Source organism: Saimiri boliviensis, chromosome X (assembly GCF_048565385.1).
Source record: "Saimiri boliviensis isolate mSaiBol1 chromosome X, mSaiBol1.pri, whole genome shotgun sequence".
Lineage (NCBI taxonomy): Eukaryota > Metazoa > Chordata > Mammalia > Primates > Cebidae > Saimiri > Saimiri boliviensis.
This window is the reverse complement of record NC_133470.1, coordinates 54,323,434-54,348,182: the sequence shown is the minus strand read 5'-3', so window position 1 is coordinate 54,348,182 and position 24,749 is coordinate 54,323,434. Positions and strand designations below refer to the sequence as shown.

At 38.5% G+C, this 24,749-nt stretch overlaps 2 protein-coding genes across 4 annotated transcripts in view; one reads left to right on the top strand and one right to left on the bottom strand.

Annotated features, from left to right (window-relative positions):
- Nucleotides 1–2,246, bottom strand: part of ZC3H12B (zinc finger CCCH-type containing 12B) — a 523,339-nt gene extending 521,093 nt beyond the window's left edge. For all 3 annotated transcript variants that reach the window (XM_074391748.1, XM_074391747.1, XM_003940948.3), the window contains exon 1: nucleotides 1,765–2,246. The gene's annotated coding sequence lies outside the window, so the exon portion shown is untranslated. The remainder of the gene's footprint in view (nucleotides 1–1,764) is intronic.
- A 61-nt stretch (nucleotides 2,247–2,307) lies between these two features.
- The window catches only part of ZC4H2 (zinc finger C4H2-type containing), a 121,711-nt gene continuing 99,269 nt past the window's right edge, over nucleotides 2,308–24,749 (top strand). Inside the window, exon 1 of the mRNA XM_074392078.1 lies at nucleotides 2,308–2,406. The gene's annotated coding sequence lies outside the window, so the exon portion shown is untranslated. The remainder of the gene's footprint in view (nucleotides 2,407–24,749) is intronic.

Genomic DNA, 24,749 nt, shown 5'->3' with positions numbered 1-24,749 from the left:
ACTACAAAATAAAAACTTGTTTAAAGTCAATTAAAAAAAAAATTCATTCTAGAGTTCACTGATCAAGTGCCTTGATAGCATTTGCAAAATAAACCATCAATTTTATTTTATAACATGGTTATTACACACTAGGTAAATGCTCTTAGAGTATGTGGCACCTTCATAGCCATACTCATTTCAATGGAATACTAGATTGGATTCAAATTACTGCCAGGTTCTCAAACTATGTGAAGGTAAAGAGCAAATATTCATATGATACACAATTATTGCAAATAATTAAGACTTGAATTCATCAAAAGCTTTTCCAAAACAACAACAAAAATTTACCTTTGGAATCTAGCAACTAGAAGCCTGTCAACTTGCTAATGCACAAAACAAACAATACTCTCTGAGGTCCAAGATTATTTTGCAGTGGTACTAGAATTATATTGTGGTTTAAACCATACCCCAAAGAACCTCAAACAACATCAAAGCTGCCAAAGCAAAGCATTTTATCCCAAACTATCAAAGTTCGCAGTCTTGACAAATTCACCCAATAAATGTATCTAATCATAAATGGCATGTATATATCTTTTAAAAAGAACTTTAGCTCAAAAAGGTTTACAAAAAAAGTAAATTTAGCTTTTCCATTATTACACTTCTTTCTCGTCATGTCTCATCAGATAAAAGAAACCTGAAATGACTTAAAAATAATAGGGAGGGAAAAGAACCCATCTTTTATTGTCTGCTCACAGAACTATCTTACAATCAAAATTACTAATCTAAATTCAGTACACTTTTGATAGGTGTCAATTGTGAACTGTAATTTTTTTCAAGCATTTACTTTTAAGGAAATAACCTCATTCATCAAAGATAATGTTGCTAATTTTCAAAAAAGCCCTCACAAGTTTAGAACCTCATCTAATCACCTTGTCCAGAATATCACTTCAGGTGCCTCATGCCAATGTTTTCTGGAAGTGACTATCTTCAACTGCAGGCTACCTCAGGAAAAACAGATATATATCTCACAACCCATCCTCGCTTTTATTTGGGATATTTTAGGTTTCATAATCATATTTATAATAAAAAGAAGTATGCCATTCTGGATGAAGAGTAGTTTGTAAAACCAGTTTCCACTACTATCAATCAGCCATTCTGCCTACTTCTCAAGTTTGATGGTACTTTAGAAAGAGAGTATGTGTTTGTTGAATTATTTTTATTATTTAATATAAGTACTATCTTCCTAACTTACATGTCAGGAGTCAGAAGCCAGGCACAAGGCTTTCGGGAGCTCTCCGCAAACGAGGAGTAACAACACTGAAAAGTAAGGGGCCACTCAAGCTATCTGTTCAAGCCTTGAGGCATGGAGCGGCAGCCGGGGGAATGGGCTGCTGAGAAGCCCGCGGTCAGGCTGAGCCTCCTGAGAGCGAGAGCGAGAGCCAGAAGCAGAGCAAGGGGAAAGGGACGAGCACGGCACTGGAAGAGTCTGTCCACGAATCAGGAACCAGGTTGCGTGACTGTACGTAGAATTATCAGCATCTATGGCATCTAAGAAGCAAAGCCAGGCCTTAGGCACCCACCCCGCATTCCTGGACGCCAGGGTTGAGACCAAAAAGTGATGGCTCTGAGAAGGAAAACTACCTCGAAGGGAATAGAGAGCCGCGAGCAGATGTGGGAGAGGCGTCAGAAGCTTTTGCAGGAGAAAGCAACGCTTCGCTCGCCTCCCGGGGCCCCGGAGGCCGTAAAGGCACCCTAGCACCGAGCGAGTGCGGTGCCACTACTCACCCCTACTCTTCTAGGGTCCCCGTCGTTGCCCTGCTCGACGCAGCCCCTGCAGGGGGGGAGCCCCTCCCCCGCCCGCCGCCGGGGGTGGGCTCGGCGGGCGAGAGAAGGCGGCGGCGCAGGTGTCCAAGAGCCGGGGCCAGAGAGGAGCTGGGTGCAAGGGAGGCAGCTTGGTGCCTTGCGCTCCGTGGCGCCGCCAACTTCACCACCATCGACGTAGAGGGACGAGGGGAGGCGATGGGGGACAGGCGCTTGCCCAGCGGCCCGGACCCTCCTGGGGTACTAGGCCTTAGTCTCTGGTGGGACTGCTGTCCCTAGTCCCCTCAACGACGCGACCCCCAGGCCTGATTCCCGTCCCTCGGCCCCTGTGGCCACAGAGCAGCGGCGGCTCCCTCTTGGGGCCGCGGTCGCAGCTGCATCCTCCTGCTCCTCCTCCTCTGGCGCCGCTGCCTACACACAGAGCCCCGGCTCCGTTACCGCCGCGGCGCCCGACCGCCGTTGCCTAGCAACCGTGCGCATGCGCCCCACCCCTGTCGGCGACTGCTGCCACCGCTGGCGCCACTGTCGGAGCTCAGACCAGCAGGCCTGAGACCTAGAAAGTGCTCAAAACCCCACTTCCTAAGGCCTAGAAGGAGCGACGTGAAGGTAAGGTTGGATGAGGAGAGGTCCAGGATACTCTGCAATTCGAGAGGCCCGAGGACTTGGGATACGACACTATCCCAGCTCCTCAACAGGCACTTCTGCAGTTAAGAGTGACAGTCCCAACAACTTCACTACTTATTTGTCTCACTGCCTTTTGTCTTTTATTTGTCTTTTTTTTTTCCTTTTATTCTATTTGCCTACTTAATTGTCTTGCCTCATCCAATTCAACCTTCACAAGGGCTGCCAGGGTAATTTTCTAAATAACTTCTCTGACCATGTCATTCGTCTGCATAACTCAGGTGGTTAAGGGTCATCTGCCTTAATAGGGCCTAACAGTTCTTGACTACTGCAACAGCATCCTCTCTGGTTTCCTTGCCTTTAGACTTGTCTTCCTGCAATTTGTTCTCATACCTCTACCAGTGATCAAATAAAAATCTAATCTCACTTTCCTCTGGTTTAGAGAATGGGCTTTGGAATTACAGCCAAATTTGAATTTCTGCTCCATCACCAAGCTCTGATTTTTGTGACAGAGTCTCATTCCGTCGCCCAGGCTGGAGTGCAGTGGTGCCATCTCGGCTCACTGCAACCTCCCCCTCCCGAATTCAAGAGATTCTCCTGCCTCAGCCTCCTGAGTAGCTAGGACTACAGCTGTGAGCCACACGCTCAGTTAATTTTTTTGTATTTTTGGTAGGGACAGGGTTTCACCATGTTGGCCAGGCTGGTCTGGAACTCCTGACCTCAAGTGATCCGCCTGCCTCCACCTCCCAAAGTGCTGGGATTACAGGTGTGAGCCACTGTGCCCGGCCTGAGCTAAGATTCTTAACTTGTTTGAATCAATTTCCTTATCAGTAAAATGGTGATAATTATAGTACCTATAGAGTAGCTATGAGAATTAAAACGAAGAGTGAATGTAAAGCACTTAACATATATAACTTAAACTGTGGCTCAGATTAAGCACTTAGTAAAACTTGGAGTTATTTTTCAATAGATACATTATCTGTGAGGAGAAAGTACAGATTCCCTAGCTTAATATTCAAAGTTCTCTAAGATCTTGCCTCTATTTTTTCTAACCCCAGTTCCTTCCACTCCACCTTAGGCACCCAGCCACAGACCAGTTTTTAACCTTTTCTGAGATACATCTAGATCTATAAAGTACTTAGACATATTTCCCAACGGTTCACCTGGGTAAGAAATCTGCATAAACCCTCCAGTTAATGATCATGTAAATATCCAGTGATTCTTCCAAAACTACACTTTTTAATTTTAAAGTATTGACACTGAGAATGACACGTAGGCAATGACTATGTACAAACTTGTGTGATTTTCTAGGGGGCTTATTTACTTGGTCTTTTTGAAATTAGGCTTAGAGTTTCTGTATTAAACTTAATACAATGTATAAACATATTTACAAAATGTGCCCTGCTGGATGCTTATTTAATAAAAGATTTAAACATTTTAGAAAGTGTAAAAATAATAGCTGTGCCATGTGTAAGAACTCTAAGAAACCTTAGAATAAGTGCCAGTGAAGCGTTAGTGGAGGGCCAGGTGCAGTGGCTCACACCTGTAATCCCAGCACTTTGGGAGGATGAGATGGGTGGATCACCTGAGGCCAGGAGTTCAAGATCAGCCTGGCCAGCATGGCAAAACCCCTCCTCTACTAAAAATACAAAACTTAGCCGGGCACATTAGCACATGCCTGTAATCCCAGCTACTCAGGAGGCTGAGGCAGGAGAACTGCTTGAACCTGGGAGGCGGAGGCTGCAGCAAGCCCAGATACACCACTGCACTCCATCCTGGGTGACAGACTGAGACTCTATCTCAAAAAAAAAAAAAAAAAAAAAAATGAAAAGAAACATTAGAGGGGAGCTCAAATGAACTGTAAAACTGAAATGAAATTTTATACGGACCAGGCAAAAAATACTGAAGAAAGAGGAGAAAAATTGGAAAGGCAAAAAAGAGTGAATCACTCTAGAACTAATTAAATAGAAATATCAGATTAGAGATCATAAACAAGCTGTAACCAATGTGGAAGACCATAACATAGGAAATACATATTACAAGTGTGAATGTGGCAATAAACTTGGATAGAGTTCTCACACAGCTCATACCTTTCCTTCCATATGGAACAGGCATGCCGTTCAGGTTCAGAGGAAAACAATTCCCTGGTATTCAGCCTTTTCCAATGACCATCAGTAACTCACAGGGACAGACTTTTGACAAAACTTGCTTATATCTTCTAAAACCTGTATTTTGCCACATAAAACTTATATTCTCTGTTTACATAGTAAACTAATGACATTCTATCACATATATTTTTTTAACAGTGAATAGAGGAATACATATGTAAAATGCTGCTAGTCACCTTTAATTCTTCTGTGTTTCTTTCTAGATAGAGAACTGTGTCACTGCTGTACTTAAACTCCTCCGTATCTTTCTTGGAGTTTCAAGATAAAAATCTGAGCTCCTTTGCCCACATCAGTGCATCTGCCTTTACTATGATAGAAAGATAAAAACTCCTACAACAAACTGACTTCTCCATATCAATATGTAATAAAAGAAGGATGATTTATTATTGAGTAAGCACAACAGAGTACATGCATATAAGTAGGCTTCAACTGTCGTGGACCGTCCGGGACGGGTAGGCACGTCTGCCCGGGGGTCTCTCGACCTGCAAGAGGGTCCCAATACCTGGAAGAGGGAGTGCGCCTGGAAAATTAATAAAGACAGAGAGAGAGAAAGCGAGGCGTCTGGAGGGCTGATAGGCTGTGCCTAAACAGCAAATTTTATTTTTCAAAGGCCAGGAATAAATACACTTTCTTGGCTCTGGTTTACCTCATAGCAAGAGGAAATGCAAATGTATGCCTCACATGGCCTATACAATAGAGAAGTCAGATATGCAATCAGTGGTTGTAAAAAGTAACAGAATTTCCTATAATCACAAAGTTTGTTTGCATCCAAACATTATTCACAAAGCTTGTTTATATCCAAACATTATTCACGAAGCTTGTTTACATCCAAACATTATTCCTCCTGGCTGCAGGTATCTCTGGTTTGACCTTGTTTTAGAACTGAGATGTGAAAAGGGTTTTTTTGGTTTTGCTCATCAGAATATCTTTTAATCGGGTTCTCCTTTGTCTACTCCTGACTCAATTTAACTCAACTTCCCCATTCAGGAGTCTCTGAGTCAGAAATCAAAGCCATCCCTTATGGTGGCATTTGCTTTGCAAATATCAACAGTTAAACCATTATCTAGGGTACAAGGCAGTCAGGTAAGGTTTAAAGCTAAAGAGTCATAAAAAGGTTAAAAGCTGGAACTGGTTGCCGGCAGGGGGTCACTCGGTCTAGCAGCAACGCATAATTTTAGGCACAAACGATATTGTGGTTGATATTAGAAACTGATCATTCATCTTTAAGTTCCTATATTTCCGGATAGCTTGACTGCCTCCAGTAGGAAACTGTGTTTGGGATCAAACTCACCGTATAGTGAGACTCACGCCTTTTGGGGGTCTCACACGGGAATGTTCCCCACATTCAACAGACTGCAAATTCAAATAAAATTCTAAACAACTTATATATTAAAACAGATAAGAAGTCCACTTGAGAATTGAGATAGCTATTTGTTTAGTTAATTGAATTCTTCCAACTGAATAGAAAAACTTTTCTTACCTTCCCAAAGATACTTCTAGTCCTCCTGAAAGACAAATTGTTATACCTTGAGATGGGCTCCTACATCAACTTTTAAGACATGTCTTTACATTTTAAAGAGAAATGTACCTTGACCTTGGAAATATGTGTACATTATAAAACTGGAGACTGAGACTCTGTAATCTCTGGAGAGATTTATCTACATTCCAAAAGTTAGAGAAAGGATAAAGGTTCACTCTGTCCCCCAAAGAGGTACTCTAAGAAGCTAAGCGGGAGAAAATAGTCTCTTTCACCTTATTCACCTTCTTTTCTTTTTATTTTGTTTTCCTTATTCACCTTCATTTACCTTTACAATTACAAATCAGTGAGTTCTTCAAAAACAGAACTCTGTGCTGGCACAGTAGATGCACCTCATAAACCAAGAGTAGACCTTTCTTAAATAAATAAAGTCATAGAAGTTGTCAACAGATGAGTGTGAATTTGCCAGAAGGGGATAAAAATATTCCACGCAAGTGAAAAATTATATTAAAAAGCCCAGAAAATTTGAAAATGCATGATGTGTTCAGCAAAAGTAGAAAAGTTTGACTTACACATATCCGTATTTATAGGCTGGGAAGTGTAAAGATATAATGGAGTTCAAGAGAAGTAGGTTGAGCAGAGATTGTGAAATGCCTTGTATGGCATGCCAAAGTTTGGAAAAGGTCTATATCTGATGGCTAAATATGGTGTTAAAGAAAAATTTTTCATGATATTTGTTAAAGATGGTAAGAAATACTTAATTCAAGAAGGATTATTGTTACAAAGTTTTACCACAGGGGAGAGAGATGAGGCTCAACTGTGACTCCAACAAGGTGGGGGAGTAACATTTATAAGTGGGAATTTATAACCAAGGAGCAGGATGAGGGCATCAGTTAATGGAAAATTACTAAGAGGAAACATTAAGTCTAGGGGAATTCTTGCTAAACCAACATGATGGGACTCTTGCTACAGGCAGACCAGGGTAATATGATATCAGGAGTGGGAGATGAGGAATCTAATCATATATCCAGAATGATCAGATACCAAGGGTAAGGGATTTCCACTAAACTGACTCAGCAGGATTCTTGTTAAAACTGAACTAAGCAAGCCGAGGACAGAGCCCGTAGTCAGGGCTTAGTTGAGAAGAAGACTCAGAAGAGTCTGACTCAAATTTGGTCGAGAGAGTCTTTGTCAAATGCAAATTACTTGTTTAGGGGTCTAGCACAAATATTAGACAGTGCTCCAGCCCCAAAGAGCATATAATCTAATGGTGCAAGAAGACAAGTTAATAAATAATTTACATAAATGAAATCATAAACTGACAGATGTATTTGAGGGGGAGGGTATAAGGTTGGAAATAGATTTTAAGTAACATTTCTGAGAAAGCTCTTTGGATGATTTCATCTTAACTTATAATATAAAGGGTCAGCGTGGCTGCTCCAGCCTGGGCAACATGGTGAAACTCTGTCTCTACAAAAAAATACAAAAATTAGCTTGGTGTGGTGGCATGTGCCTGTATTCCCAGCTACTCGCAATGCTGAGCTGGAAGGATGACTTAAGCCCAGGAGACAGAGGTTGCAGTGAACTACGATTACACCACTGCACTCAAGCCTGGGCAACAGAGCCAGACCCTATCTCAAAAAAGAAAAAAATAAAGAGTCTCCAGAATTGAAGTAATTCCTAGAATTTCAATACTCCAGCCCTTTGTGTCTATATCTTCATCCTTTGTTCACTGTTTCCATTCAAGCTCCTCTGAAGAAAATCACTATGATCTTTTAATACAAACTGATGTTACCACAGATTTAGTTTCTCATCTCAGAACTACTTGTCAATTCTTTTTCTTGATCAGTCCTTCTCCAGTTCTCCTCAGCTACTATTCTAAACCTCAACCATTCTCTGCTAAGACAGATGACCTCATCCTTCACTCAGCAAACCCAACACCCAATGGGTGACTTTATTACCTGTATTCCTAAAAAAAAAAAAAAAAAAAATTGTAGGTAACAAGAATTTTTCTCACCTACAATCTGCATCTGCTCCCATATTATACCTTTATTTCTCCAGTCTAACATAGAGTAAATCTTCTATTTGAGTTCCTGATCTTTGTCTCATCTAGCACCTTAGAGGTCTTACCCACTTTCTTTCTGTCTCATGTACCTTAAAACTCTACCTCTCAACTACATCATTCTCCTCAACCTGTAAACATATTCAAGACTCTTCTATTCTTAAAAGACATACTTTCCTTTGATCCTGGAGCCTTCTTCAGTTTCCTAGAAGTGTCTCCTGTTACCTTATCACATTTTCTTCTCACTCAAAGGTCTCGAAGTGGTTATCTTACATTCACTGCCTCTATTTATTCTCTTCCCATTTACCTTCCAACCATTGTAATAGGGATTTTACCTCCACCACTCCACTAAAACCTATTTTGTTAAGAACACCAGTTACTGACAAATTTCCCTATGCAATGGACACTTTTCAGTACATTTGTTATTGGACCTCGGTGCTGCATATGATAGTATTGATCACTTTGGTCTGCTTGAAATTTTCTGCTTCCCTTGATTCCAGTCATACATTCTCTTTGTTCTTTTCCTTCCTCTTTATCTTTTTTATTTATGTAAGTTTCATGGTCTCTTCTCTTTCAATCTACCTCTAAAATGTTAGTTCCCCCCCTCCCATAGTTACACTCTTGGCCTATTTCTTTTGTTCTGCTCTCCATGCTCTATTACCTGCACATGGATGACTTTAAAATCTATATTACTAGCTCAGACCTCTCCATCCTGAGATCTAACTAAATAGATCCAACTGTCTACTCGACATCCTCACTTGGATGCCACCCAAGCAGTTCAAATTCAACCTGTCCATGCTTGAATGTATTTTCCCATGTTAATGGTTATTTCTCTTTTGGGGGGTAGATTTCCAAAACAATTTCCCCAAAGGGAGGCCAGGTGAAGTGGCTCACACCTGTAATCTCAGCACTTTGGAAGGTTGAGGGGAATGGATCAGGAGTTTGAGACCAGCCTGACCAACATGGTGAAACCCTGACTCTACTAAAATTACAAAAAATAGCCAGGAGTGGCTCACATCTGTGGTCCTAGCTACTTGGGAGACTGAGGCATGAGAATCACTTGAACCTGGGAGGCAGAGGTTGCAGTAAGCCAGGATGGCGCCACTGCACTCCAGGCTGGGTGCACTCCAGCCAGAAAAAAAAAAAAAAAAAAAAAAAATTCCCCAAAAGGAGACCCTGGCATTGTCAAATAATGATTTCACCTTCTCATAGAAACAGATGAAATGACTAGATTATGATCATTTTATTTGAGTCAAGCTAAGACTTCTGTACCTTTTCCTGAAAAATAAGCTGTATATATGCACCAGGGAAGAGTAAGTTGAATCACTAGAATTGAAGCTTAATGAAGACAGGGATTCTTGTCTGCTTTGTTCACTACTGTATCTCTCATGCTTAGAATAGTAACTGCCACATAGTAGGCCCTCAATAAATCTTTGTCAAATAAATGAATGGATGAATTTGTATACCCTCTTCTTAAAGGCCCTTTGGGAATTCCACCAGATTGTAGCAGCTAGCTAGCTAGTGGGCTAGCTGGCTAGATAGATACAGATAGATGTAAATATATATCCATAGTTTAGGGAGCTATGTATCTTTTCGTGTCTGAAATAGGACAAAAGGAAATTATAACTGCACTTCACCCAGATTTCTGCATATCGAAAGTAAAGAAAAAAAGGAGGGAAGGAGGGATAAAAACACTTTATCTGCCTCTTGGAATAGCCATTTGGTAGTTCTTCAGCTCTTCCAGATGCTCAGATCTCTGCTTTAGGAAAAACTCCTCTGTAGTGTGCCTTCAATTTTTGTATGAGAAATGTCATCTTCTGGAATCAAGACAATTCAGGCAACTGAACATGCCTACTTCCAACAGAAGGTCGATCTGGACCTCCTTTGGCATTATATTCAATAGTGAATAAAGGACACGTGAAACCCTTTGCCTGAGCTCTGTTTCTTGGTGTGCTGAAATTTCTGTCTCACTGAGACTCAACGAAGCAAAGTATGATCTAATCCCAAGACTGGATGCACTTCCAAGTTTGGCAGGCCCCCAACCGTCCTATAGTCCCTCTCTGGGTAGGTATATTTTATCTTGTCTCCCAAACCAAAAACATAAAGGTCACCTCAGACTCTATCTTCTAACCTCCTACATCTAATTAAGTTAATAAGCCCTGCTGATTCTATCTCCTAAATATCTCTCATATTCACTTATTTTTCCTTTACACTTGTACCACTACCAGTTTGCATTAATTTATTTAGTCCCTCATGATTTTTTCAGTAGTATTTCAGGAACTTCCTAATCAAGCTCCTTACCTTTACTCTTACCTCTCTTCCAAACCGTCTTCTGCACTGCCTCTTGAATAAGTTATCTAAAAATACAAACCTTACCATATTCTCTTCCTGCTTAAAAAAATTTCAGATCTAGTCCCCATTCCTTATTGATTACACTTCAAGCTCCACATAGCTTTTCATAATCTGTCTCTTTTCCAGTCGTGTCCCCTACTGTTCTCTGCATTCCACTTCATGCCCAGGAATCTAACGTAACTTTTAATTCTCCTGGGCTGAGCATCGCCCTTCTGAGAGCTTCTGTTTCCATCACCTCCATCATAATGTTACTGTAGAAGATTTTATGTTATGTGACCCATTGGCCACAGTTAACCAGTCTGGTGGAATTATCATAGTCCTTTCTTGGGAATCTGGAATCTAGACTAACAGATTTCATCCTGATCTGGTTGCTTTCTTATGATAAGCAGTATAAACTTCATAGCTGTTGGCAGCAGCCATTTTTCTACCATATGGTCTGGGGGAAAAGAAAATGCTGGCCTGCTATAAAAGATTAAGCAGAAACACAGAAAGATGCAGCAATAGGAGAGGGAGAGAGAGTCCAGACAGCAGTTGAGTTTGTAGCTGCGGCTTATTCCTTGAAGCCCACCTGCATTCTTGTTTTTGGGTTCCATAAGACACTCCTCTATCCTTGTGCTAAATTATTTTTGTTGCTTAAGCTAGTTTAAATTGAATAGCTGTACAAACATTCTGCTCTCCCATATTGTACTGCTTGGTTAGCTCTTTTGTATCTTTGCTTATTATTTTCCCTTTGTCTGAAAAACAATAGTTCTTTCCACAACTGTTTTGCCTAATTCCTATTTGTAATGGCCCTTTACCTGTATCAGGAAGGTACCTATCTTTCTACTCTCATTCATTCCTCCCCAAAGGGAAATATTTATATTATAGTTCACTTGGCATGATGCTGATTAGGTCAGATTTAATAAAGAGTGGGATTGATATTGCAAATAGGTCTCATATTCATTCATAGTCCTTCCATTCTTATTCCTTTTCTGCCCCTGTAAGATGTCCATGGCCTACCTAGAGGCAGTTTCAGCAATGTTCTCTCTCTCTCTCTCTCTCTCTCTCTCTCTCTCTCTCTCTCTCTTTCTCTTTCTCTCTCTCTCTCTCTCTCCTCTCTCTCTCTCTCTCTCTTTCTCTGTACCTAAGAATATGTGGCTGGTTCAGAGAAGAGTAACATTTGGATTTGAGCCTTGGGACAGGAATTCCATTAAGGAACCTCATTAAGTCTTCAGGTGAGCCACTTTTTAATCACACTTTCCCATAGCTCTACGCGGAAAATATTTTGTGCAGCATCTGATGTTTAGTAATCAGAGTTGCAGCTGGTAGTTGGAGGGAAACAGATTCTCTCCTGAAGTAGGAAATCCTTGGGGAATGTGGACTGAAGAGGCAGCTGCACTTAAGCTAGATTAGAAGATGGAGTTCCACATGGAGAAAGCAAAATTCTCCTTATGGCCATCTAGGAAATTCCCTCTATGGATAAAAAAGGATTTTGGTTTACATATTTTGGGGCATTGGTTGGAGGGATTGCATCTTGCTTTCTTCAATTCTACTCTCTCACTCAGAGCTGAAGAGTAGTATATTTCTTCACACAGATCACATCTTGTTGCGGCAGGAATTTAAATGGTAGGAGAAATGTTTATGTTGCCACTTAGATAATCAAAGCCTGGGGAATTCAAAATCTGAAGGAAAGCAATACCATTATGGATGTTTGATAAGTGCCAATAATAGCAGCACAGAGCTAGTAAAGATTTGGGGCTTGGACACCATATTGAGACCTCATCTCTACCAAATATTTTTAAACACTAGCCAGGCATGGTGGTGATCACCTGTGGTCCCAGCTACTTGGGAGGCTGCAATGGGAGGATGGCTTGAGCCTAGGAGGTGGAGGCTGCCCTGAGCTGTAATTGTGCCACTGCACCACAGCTTGGGTGACAGAGCAAGATCCTGACTCAAAAAACAAACAAAAAACCAAACAAACAAAAAACAGATTTGGGATTTCATGAGGCTTTTGGAGAATAAATATGGCAGCTCAACAGCTTTCTTCACGAACAATTTATCTCAGTTGAATTTTATTTTACTTTATTTTCAGCGTTTGTTTTAGATACAGGTGGTACATGTGTAGGATTGTAATATTGATATATTGGATCCAAGTAATGAGCATAATACTCAATAGGTGCTTCTTCAACCCAAGCACCTCTCCTTTTCTCCCCTTTCTAGCAGGTCGCAGTGTCTGTTATTCTCAGGATTATGTTTATGTCTACTCAATGTTTAGCTCCCACTTACAAGTGAGAATATGTGGTATTTGGTTTTCTGTTTCTACATTAATTCACTTAGGATTGTGGCCTCTAGCTCCATCCATGTTGCTGCAAAAGACATGATATCATTGTATTTTATGGCTGTGTAGTATTGGTCTTTGGTATTGTGAAGAGTGTGGTGACTAACATACAAGTGCATATGGTTTGTGGGTTGTTGTTTTTGTTTTTTGGTTTTTTGGGGTTTTTTTTGGTATAGTGATCTATATTCTTTTGGGTAAATACCCAGTAATGTGATTGTTGGGTCAAATGGTAGCTCTTCTTTAAGTTCTTTGAGACATCTCCACAGAGGCTGAACTATTAATAATTTATATTCCCACCAACAGTGTATACGTGTTCCCTTTTCTCTGCATTCTCACCAGCAACTGTTGTTTTTTGACTTTTTAATAATAGCCATTCTGACTGGTATGAGATGGTATCTCATGGTGGTTTTGATTTGCATTTCTCTGATGACTAGTGGTGATGAACATCTTTTCATGTTTGTTGGCAGCCCATATGTTGTCTTTTGAGAAGGGTCTGTTTATGTTTTTTGCCCACTTTTTAACAGAATTATTTAGTTTTTGCTTGTTGATTTAAGTTTCTTATAGATTCTGGATATTATACACTTGTCAAATACAGTTTGTGAATATTTTATCCCATTCTGTGAGCTGTCTGTTTATTGATGTTTTCTTTTGCTACGTAGAAGCTCTTTAGATACTTGCATTGGTGGTTCAGTGGTAGAATTCTCAGTTGAATTTTATTTGATGGGTTATAGACACTGCACACTTAGCACAAATTGAGAGGCATACAGATGAAGTTAAAACCCCAATTTTTTTTCTGTTTCACCCTCTATTCTTATTATCTGAACAACAGGGCTGGTAACAGCAATATGATAATGTTATTTTTGCTTAAGATTACTGTAAGCACTTGATCCTGCATTTTATGAGTATGGAACTAGAACTTGAGAAAAGTGATATCCAAGAGAGACTTGAATTTGTATCATTCCAACTTCAGAAGTGCTAGAAGAGTTACAACCCTAGTGAAATACAGCCAAGCATGCATCTGCTTAAGGAAATCAGACTCCACCCAGGAATCTGGGTGAAACCTCCTCTTACTGAGATAAAGCAAACTAATAAATTGAAGAGAAAGTCATTTTTGGCTTTAATTTCTTTGGAAATTGAATTTCTACATAGCAAATAGATTTCAGCATGAAACTTTAGATTTGCAAAAATGTAATACTTAAAGTGGTTTCATATTGTTCAAATGTAGACATTCTGATATTGCTGCACTAATGTTGCATTATTTGGACTATGCTACCATACAGTACTCATTGAACCAGGTTGGACAATTATAGATATGCATAATTTGGTATGTGAACTAAAATAACGTAAATGTTTGAACTGCTGTGCAGTTTTGGTCCTGGGAGGATAAACAAAATAATTAATGAGTGTTAAGGAGACGGTGTTAGAAAAGGAGGGGCAGAACTTCTCTGATAGTCCATGGGTCTTCCCTTACAAGGGGGATGGTTATGGCTGACTGTCATCTTGCTATTAAGCTCAAAGAGATAAGAGAAAAAAAATGCAGAATAATCTAAGGGGAGAGGAGTCTCAATGCCTCTTCTCATATCAGAAATAATTCTAACAGATGGTTCCCACATATTTTACTATTATTTTCTTCCCTCTTTCTAAACAAAAGTTAACATCAAACCAGTCAATCAGAATGTGAGAAATGCCTGGATCACATTTACTTGTAGGCTGAAGAATGGGAACTCTGGAATACAGACCAGGCAGCTGAGCAAAGTCTTGGTCTCAGCTGTTCTTTCTTCCATTTTGCTGGGATCATCAAAGTTCTTTCTTTTTAGCTATGTGTACCTGATAGAAAGGTAATATTTTTATTCATCTTGAGTTACAGAAATACTAGACTCTCTTAGAACTCTAGGTATGTACTTCATATCAGGTTTCCCAGAACTCTGTGTTAGACATATTGAGCCCTAGTCCAACTAATAATAACATGATACTCTGTTTCCGATGTTTTAATTGTTCTGTTCTCAGGAAACAGTTGAAAAGGAAGAAGGGAGTAAGGCAGAATCTGGGCATTCTTGGTTATTCTATCCAAAACCAACAAAATCTCTTTACATTCCCAATACTATTTGTCTTCTAACTTTGTTCTAGCAAGTACTTATGGGATTACCTACTCCAAAACTCTCTCTAAAAATCTGCTCTCATTTTTTTTTTTTGTCCATCCTACAACCTACATGGTTGCAACAAGAGTTGTTATGCTATTACAGCATGATCATACTCCCTAACCATAGTTGATTAAACTAGGGGATAAGTACATTATTTCAGGCAGGACAATCAGAACTTTCCCTAGGGTAAAGAAGCAGCATCGGCTGCTTCTGTCTCTTTTTTCAGAAGAGCAAAAACTTTTCCATATGCTTTCCCAGCTGATCCCCCTTATGATCATTGGTTGAAACTGGGTGCATGGCCACCTTGACTTGAAGGAAGCTGGAAAAGTTTCAGCTTCTCACCTGAAGCTGGCCACACTGATGCTCAAAACAAATTTAAGGCTCTGTTGGCAAGCAATAAAAGGGGAATGGGTATTAGGAAGGCAATTAACAGGGTCTGCCTTGTTAATATATTTAACATTTAATATATTGTAGATATAATGCAAAAATAAATTTGTTAAATATAAACCTAGCTGCCTTGCAAGGAGAATAATTCATTTTAAAAATGAACTTTTTTGGCTGTATATTTTTATGGGTTGGGGTAAGCAAGCTAGTAGGGAGGAACTGAGGAGGATAAAAGTGTTCTGCATAATCAAGGGGAATGTGTTTAGAACTATGAGAGCAATCCTGGAAGAAGATGACTAAGAGAAGAGATGAGAAGAGGAGAAAGAAGATAATAGAAAGACATATGGTTCCTGCTCTGAACTTTCTCTTTACCTCCAAATCTTTAACAAATTCTACAAGTCATGAAAGTATTATTGTGGATAGATTTCTTGTGTAAACTAGTGAAGACTTGAGGTCCATCTCTATATTGTATTAGAATAAAATACATATAGCATGTGCAGATGCAGAAGGCAGAGAAAAGAACCTAAGAAAAGAAAGAGGGTATAAGCCCTGGATTATCATAGAATCATGAGGAGATTAGGAGTTCACATATCATAGAATGAGAGAGGCCTAAACCAATTATTTCAAGATCTCTGAGAAGTAAGGCTAACCCAGCCAACATTTGGATTATATGTGTTTCTTGGCCTTATCAAGTGGTGATCCCCTTGAGGAGCGAGGTAGCATCATACTCATCATTGCATGGAACATAATAGATAATCTATAAATATTTCTTGAATTAAATTGAATAGACCTGACATATTGAAATTCTCAGTATACCTATTTTAACTCCTCTAGTAAATTGGACTGTCAATTAAGAGTGTGTCTGATTCCAGTTTTTTTTTATATTATTATTAAATGAGATGCCTAAAAGATAGTAGGTGCTTAAAAGGCCAATTTCAAAGTCCTGCTTTCATGGAAAGAAAGTTCCAGGTAATCTGAGTCCTATTTCTAGCATGCTCTGGAATACTTGCTCTGATTTCTGACATTTTGTTTCCCTTAGCTGATATGAAAATGAATTTTTATTCTCAAGCAAATGTTAATTGATGGCAGGGGAAGGCAGCACAGATACATGCTGTGTGGCAGAGGGAAACCAGTTTGGGATTTTAATTTGCCACCAATGATTACTCAAATGAATAATCAAGAATTGGCAGTGTACAGCCATTACTCACAATTAGAAGTTGTTTAGGCAGTTTATTTATTCTAAGTATAACTGGGTACAGAAACAAGACTGGAATGATAGACACATAATGTTGAAAATTATATGAAATTGTAGGTGATTTTTGCTTCCTGTATCATTTTGTACAATTTTCAAGCTACTGAATGTGTTCATAAATGCTCTTTAAAATAAATTCAGTTCAGTTTTTTTTTGATGGGACTAGAACTAACATTTACTGAATAACTATTATGTGTTGATCACTGCACTAAACACTTTATAAATATATCATTAATTTTTAAAGATAGTTTATTTAGCTAGTTTTATGGATGATATAACTGAGTTACAGAGAGGCAAAGTGACTTTCCCACAGATGACAGCCAAAAATGCAAAAATGCAAATATGAAGATTTAAACCCAGTTTTTTCTGTAGAGCTTGGTGAAATATGAATTGCTGGGTCTCACTCAAATAGTTCTGATTTAGTAGGTTTAAGGGAAGGCTGAGAGTTTGCATTCTAAAAGTGCCTAGGTTATGCTGACCCTGCTGTTCTTGGAATGACACCATGGGAAACATAGCTCCAGGGAATCTAAGTATGTAAAAGTCTTAAGTCATCTCATTTTGGGTTTCCAAATCAATGGACCAAGGCACACTGGTGTGAATTATAAGTGTCCAGAGGAATCCCTTTTTCTCTCAACCTAGGGAAATTGGTCACTCAAGCCACAATCAGCCTTGCTGTTTACCTCCAGTGTACTATACATGCAAGTATTGTTTTCTATCATGTGAGAAAGGTTAGAAAGTACCCATCTAGTCTGTCCTCATATGAGGCCTGAATCCTTTTCACAAAATCTCTAACAGATAGTCAAACAGATTCTGCTTGAATATCTTCAAAGATGGGGAACTCATTCACCTATGAAAGATTTAGTTCCAGTTTTAGAATTCTCTAACCTGATTATTAGAAAGTTTTTTTTTTCTTCACAAGAAGACAGCTGTGAGAAGAGACAGCAGAAGAGAAAATATCTGAATTACGAGTTGTTAGCCCATGGCAGAATATTTAAATGGATGTTTTGGAGATGCCTATCATTTTTTTCCTGTAATAGTTTTTCTGCATAACAAATTACCCCCCAAATCTAGCAGGCTAAAACAACTCACATTTATTATCTCACTGTTTCTGTGGGTCAAGAATCCAAGCACAGCTTGATTGAGTCCTCTCCTTCAGGGTCTTTCACAGGTAGCTATCAAGGTGTTGGCTGAGCTCTAGTCATCTCGAGACTCAACTTTGGAATAAGCTACTTTGAAGTTAACGTGATTGTTAGCAGGATTTAGTTATTTGTGGATTGTTGTACTGAGGGGCCTCAGTTCCTTGCTATCTATTGAAGAGACACTGCCCTTAGTTCCTTGTCACAAGAGCCACTTCAACATGACAGCATGTTTTATCAAAGCCTGCAAGCTAAAAATTCTATAAAGAGAATCTGCTAGCAAGAGGGAAGTTGCAAACATTTGTGAGCTAATCTAGGAAGTGACATCCCATGACTTTTTCTATATTCTATTCATCAGAAGCAAGTCATTAAGTCTAGCTCATCCTTAATAGGAGAGGATTACACAGACAGAAGGATACTAGAAGGCAGGGATCACTGGAGGCCGTTTTAGCAGTTTACCTACGACTCGAATCCTTCCACACTCCTTAGAACAGCTCTCCCTGGCAAAGCCCGAACAAGGCAGCCCTTCTCACTAAGCTAACCATTGGAGGTTAGACACTGACTTGGATTAAACCACACAGAGACTATGTTGTCACTTGCTGCCGGGATCTTAACTGGCAGGTCCTTGTATCAGAGACTTGTAACTGCCAACACAGTATCCATTTTCATATTCATCGTTGCTAGCAGGCCTGATATTTTTTTCAGGTCAAGCTTGTGCCTAGCTCACTTCCCCTGCTCCCTTTGTATGCAATTTGGGGTGGCCATAAGGCTCGTTCCAGCCAATGAAATGTAAGGAAAAATTTGATGGGCATTTCTGAAAATGCTTTTCTTTCCTGATAAAAAGGGACAAAAACAGCTAGAATTTCTATCTCTTCTTCATTTTTCCTGCCGTGAATATGAATATGATGTCTGGAATTGAAGTAACCACCTTGCAAACACATGGAGAAGGTCACTGAAATGTTAGCCCTGCTATCATTGAGTTATTCTATCAACATTGATAACCCCCTACATCTATACTCATTGAATGAGAAAAACCCTTCTTTGAGCCACTGTAGTTGGAGAACTGGGACTTGCACGTTTGGACAGCTATGATTAGCTAAGCACACTCAGATAGTAGCAGAGGATAAATTTAAAACTATGATTATTGTGCAGATGTTTTGAGAGAAAAAGAGGTAAGATTATGTAGTACGAGAGAGTGAATGAGAGCAAGAGATGGAAAGGTTTTCCAGTTTCCTGAGACGTAACTGAGTTTTTTAAGTTGGTTACACAAGATTCTCTACTGTATCATTACAATAACCCCCAATTACTTGAGCTAATTTCTGTAACAACAACCAAATATGCCTTGCATTAATATTTGAGTTTTTTTAAAGCATGTGACTTAAAGATTACAATAAGTCTAATGTACTAGATTTCTTTCTTTTTTCTTTTCTTTTCTTTCTTTTTTTTTTTTTTTTTTTTATGAGATGGGGTCTTCCTGTGTCACCCAGGCTGGAGTGCAGTGGCACAATCTTGGTTCACTGCAACCTCCGCCTCCCAGGTTCAAGAGATTCTCCTGTCTCAGCCTCCCAAGTAGCTAGGATTTCAATGTACTAAATTTCTTTATGGCTTTCATAGCTGTAGAGCTACCTAGACTGAAGTATACCAAAGAGCCACATTACTGTTGGCCATTCAAAGATGGCATACTTTTATCCCCTGCATCTGACCATTATTGGCCCCAGTCACTGCAGATTGACTCAACAGGGAACTCGTTTACCTCCACAAAATATTCACTGACATTCATTTCAGTTTGTGTCCCAGATCTATAGGGTCATAAGTTTTTTGGTTTACCACCATAATCTGATTGTCAAAAAAGACTGTAAATTGAATTCCAGGAGAAGAACTTCACTGGCACCATACCTTATACAAATAAATTAAATTGGGTTCCAGACCTCTCCCTCACCCAGGGCCTCTCTAAATCCAGCTAATTCTCTCACAGACCAGAATCAGGTAAGAATTGAGCCAAAAGAATGGATTAAGCAAAAAGGGAACATGATGTAACACAATGGAAAGAATATGGGATTTAGAGTTAGACAGACTGAAATCTAGCCTCAGCCACTTAGCTAGGTAACCCTGAAGCAAGTCACTCACCTCTTTGAACCTCAACTTCCTCAACAGTAACATAAGGATAATAATACCTGTCATAGAACTATAGTAAGGAACAAAAGTATCAACATTTGTAGAAAAGTTATTTGCCTTATACTTGACATCATGAGTGTTTTTTTAGTGAAAAATTTATCTAAGCCTTAGAAGAAAAAGACTGTTTATTCTGTTTCTCTGCTACCAACTCTCAAGATTCAACTGAAATTTCATTTATTCTGAAAGCCTCAGCATCTTAAGCTGAAAAAAACTAATTCACCAGAAAGGTTATCTAAATTTTTTAATTGTTCTGAGTTTATGCAGGTATAATAAAATATTACTTTTAATAATTAAAATAATAGTTTGAAAATAGCAACTATGGAAATAAATTCTGTATTTATATAAAATCTCCATGTCCTATCAACAATAAGTTCATCATATTGGCTTTAAATTATATGTTTTAATGAATATATCCAAATAAATGCATATTCTAAAATATGTCAATAAAAGAACATGTGATCTTTTCCCTAATTAAAGTATTTTATGTGACTTAAGAGATACTTTGGAAAAATTCTTACTGACATACCCTGTCTAAAAGATAAAGCTCCTCTTAGCTCCGGTAAGAGGAGAGCTTTGTGGAGGAATACAAACTAATTTGTGGCTCTCTTACAAAGTACCCCATCCTCTAACCCATACTTTCCCCTACTATGGGATAGCTTCAATAGGAGTGGAACCCCAAGAAAGACTGGAAATATTCCTTATGGGAATTTAAGTCAATCCTAAAGAAAAAAGATTTGAAAGTCCTGAATTATTTGAGTATAACTAAGAAAAGCACTAATGTGACTTAATATATCTGGATATTACTAGTTTAAGTTTTCTGTCCCTGGTCAGGAAAGGGACTTGAAGTAGTACTAAGTTTGATTGTAAGTAAAGTTATAATTTTTGCACATCTGAGCATGCAGATTGAAAATAAGATGAGCAGAGACACAAATAATAAGGACCTTGAAACAAGAAGACAGACAATTCCATTGTGGAGACCAACAGAATCAGAGTGAAAAGAAATTTAGAAAAGACCAAAAGAAAAACTAAAGGTTTATCTTAATTTTTGAGTGATGGGTACTTGGAAGTTGATGCATCCTTTTTATGGTTGTTTTATACATTAGTTTGGGCTAATAGATAGTAAAAAGTCATATTGTCTTTGTTCAAGAATGTAAGTTCAATAATTCTCAATATATTCTTTTGTCTTCACGAATTCTGGCAGTATATGTTACTGCTCCAGGCATTCCTACCTAGGTTTTATAGTGTCAAGAACTCTGAAGAATAGATTTTACCCTGTTTGCAAAATAACAAGTAAGGCTGGAATAGTTTCATAGGTGCTGACTGAAGACATGACGCACCTGGGTCAAAGACAAAGGACTTTATTACTTACAATACAGCAAGTACCATAAAAATCACATTTATGTTGGTTCCTCTTGCCACTCAAGTCTCACAGGAGTAATTTAAAAGGGCCAAGGTGTATGCTTGCACATGCAGTGGATTTGTGTCATGCTGAGGAACACTGAACTTAGTGAACCAGAATCTTTCATAATACACAGTCAACAGACCTGCCTGACTTTTCTTTGCAGGAAACATTACCTTTATTATACTGACGATTAAGCAAACCTGCTGTGCTCTGAATGAAGATGCTATTTTCCAAGACTGCTATAGAAACATCCTTGAAAAGATAGTTGGCACAGGATAGAGAATTCTGGGATGATGGTGGAGTGGAAAACATCAAGAATCTGTCTCCTCACCTAGACAGCAATTGCACTGGCAAAGTTGGCCTGATAGTAACTATTTTCAAATTCCAGAGTCTACTGAAGGCTTGCAACTTCTGAGGGAAGGTTTGGACAGTAAGTTGCAGTTAATTTGGGTAAATTTCAGCTCTTAGCACAGTAGCAGCTACCCATTCTCCCTGCATTCATCCCTGTGGCAGGCAGCTGTGCCCTGTATTCCTGAAGTAGCTTGCCAAGAGCTTGTGGGAATCTGTGGGACACAAAAAGGACCATGTCTTCCAAATATTAGAGAACTTTGCTGGTATTGCTAATTACTTTTTAAAAAAATAATAAAATAATTTAAGTGATGTTTTAATACTTTCATAAAGTGTGTAATGTTCAAATCAGGATAATTGCAGTGTCCATCACCTCAAACATTTATCATCTCTCTGTTTTAGGAACATTCTAATTCTACTTTTTTTAGTTATATTGAAATTTACAATAAATTATTGTTAACAATAGTCACCCTAATGTGCTATCAAACACTAGATCTTACTTCATCTGTTTAACTGTGTTTTTGTACTCATTAACAATCCCATCTTTATCCGAACCTCCCCACTGCGCTTCCAAGCCTCTGAATCATTCTACTCTGTATCTCCATGAGTTCAGTTTTGTTTTTTTTTACCTCCCACATATTAGTGTGAAAATGTGATATTTGTCGTTCTATGCCTGACTTACTTCACTTAACATAATAGCCCTCAGTTCCATCCAGGTTGTTGCAAATGATATGATTTTATTCTTTTTTATAGTTGAATAATATTTCATTGTGTGTATATACTGCGTTTTCTTTATCCATTCATCTGTTGATAGACGCTTAGGTTGATTCCATAGCTTGGCTATTGTGAGTAGTGCTCCTGTAAACATGGGAGTGAAGCTATCTCTTTGCTATATGGATTTCCTTTGTATTGAATATATACTCAGCAGTGGGATTGCCTGATCATATGGTAGTTCTATTTTTAGTTTCTTGAGGAACTTGCATATTGTTCTCCATAGTGGTTGTACTAAATCACATTTCTACCACCAGTGTACAGGGGTTCTTCTTTCTTCACATCCTCACCAGCATCCACTATTGCCCGTCTTTTTGATAAAAGCCATTTTAACTGGGGTGAGACAGTATCTCATTGTGGTTTTGCTTTGCATTTTTCCGATAAATAGTGATGTTGAGCATTTTTTGTATATCTGTTGGCTGTCCGTGTCTTCTGAAAATTTTTTTCACTTATTTTGCCTGTCTTTTAATCAGATTATTATTTGTTGTTGTTTTCCTATTAAGTTTTTTGAAGTCCTTACATATTCTGGTTATTAATCCCTTATCAGATGGATACTTTGCAAATATTTTCTCCCATTCTATGTATTGTCTATTCACTGTGTTGATTGTTTCCATTGCTATGTAGAAGTTTTTTAGATTGATGTGATCCCATTTGTCCATTTTTGTTTCGGTCACCTGAGCTTTTGGGGCTTTACTCAAGAAAAGTTGCCCAAACCAATGTTCTGGAGTGTTTCTTCATGGTTTTTTTTCTAGTACTTTCATAGTTTCACATCTTACATTTAAATATTTAATCTTGTTTAATTTGATTTTGATTTTTGTATATGGTGAGAGATAGGGGTCTAGTTTCATTCTTCTGCATATGGATATCCCATTTTCCCCGCACCATTTATTTGAAGAATGATTGATTTTTATGATCGTAGACATGCAAAGAAGCCAGAAAACATTGTTGTACTTCTCCAGTTGTTATAAGTCCCTTATCCTCTAGCTGAAGTGACTTCCAAGAAATTTGAAGGGCTGGCACCCTTTTTATTTTCCCCTTTTACTTTTCTCTTTTTCACCTCTTCAGAGCCAGATGTTAAAGACTGGGGCATTTAAAAACAACTGCATATATGGGGAAAATTCAAAAGTGACTGTGCCTGCCCTGGGAAAGGCTCAGAAATTACCCAAGAAGACCTTAAATTTACACTCCAGGCTGATACTCGGCATAGAGACAGTCTCCAAAAATGACAACTTCAAAGCAATAAATAAAAACAGTAACAAAAAATAGAAAACCCTGGGTAAGGGAGAGAATCTGGTTTTCAGAGTTACCACATTGCTAGATTCAAATGTCCAGTTTTCAATGATAAATCACAAAGCATGCAAAGAAAGAGAAAAATATGGCCCTTTTAAAGAAAACAAATAACTAAAACTGTTCTTCAGAAAGATCTGGTGGCAGATATATCAGACAAAGACTAAAACAGTTGTCTTAATGATACTCCAAGAACTAAAGGAAGATGTGGAGAAAAACAATATAACAATGTTTGAACAAAGTAGAAATATCCATGAAGAGAGAAAATCTAAAACAAAATCAAAGAAATTTTGAAGTTGTAAAGTACAACTGAAATGAAAAATTCACTAGAGAAATTCAAAGGCAGAGGAAATAATTGACAAACATTAATAAGGCAATAGAAATTATTAAGTCTGATTGACAGAGAGAAAAAGATTGAAAAAAAATGAACAGAGCCTTAGGGACCTATGGGACATAAGCCATCAAGCTGGCCATTATATGCATTGTGGGAATACAAGAAGGAGAAAAGAAAAATGGGCAGAGAGAATATTGGAATAGTGGTGGAAAACTCCCCAAATTTGATGAAAAACATGAATATCAACATCCAAAAATGTCAGTGAATTCCAAGAAAGATGAACGCAGAGAGATTCACAGCAATACATATTATAATAACAAAAATTTTGAAAAAAGAGAGAATCTTGAATGCAGCAAGAGAGAAGCAACTGGTCACATACATGGAATCCTCAATAAGATTACAGCAGATTTCTTATCAGAAATATTGGAGCCCAGTAGATAGTGAACTGATATATTTAAAGAATCAAAAGAATAAAAAAACAAAAATCCTATATCTGGCAAAACTTTCTTTAAAAAGTGAGAAAGAAATTGAGACATTTGCAGATAAACAAAAGCTGAGGGAGTTCATCACCACTAGACTTGCCCTTTAACAAATGTTCGAGTCCTTCATGGTGAAATGAAATGACCATAGACAGTAACTAGAAGCCATATAAAAAAAAATAAAAATCTCAATAAAAGTAAATGCATGGGCAATTTTAAAAGCAAGTATTACTGTAGCATATT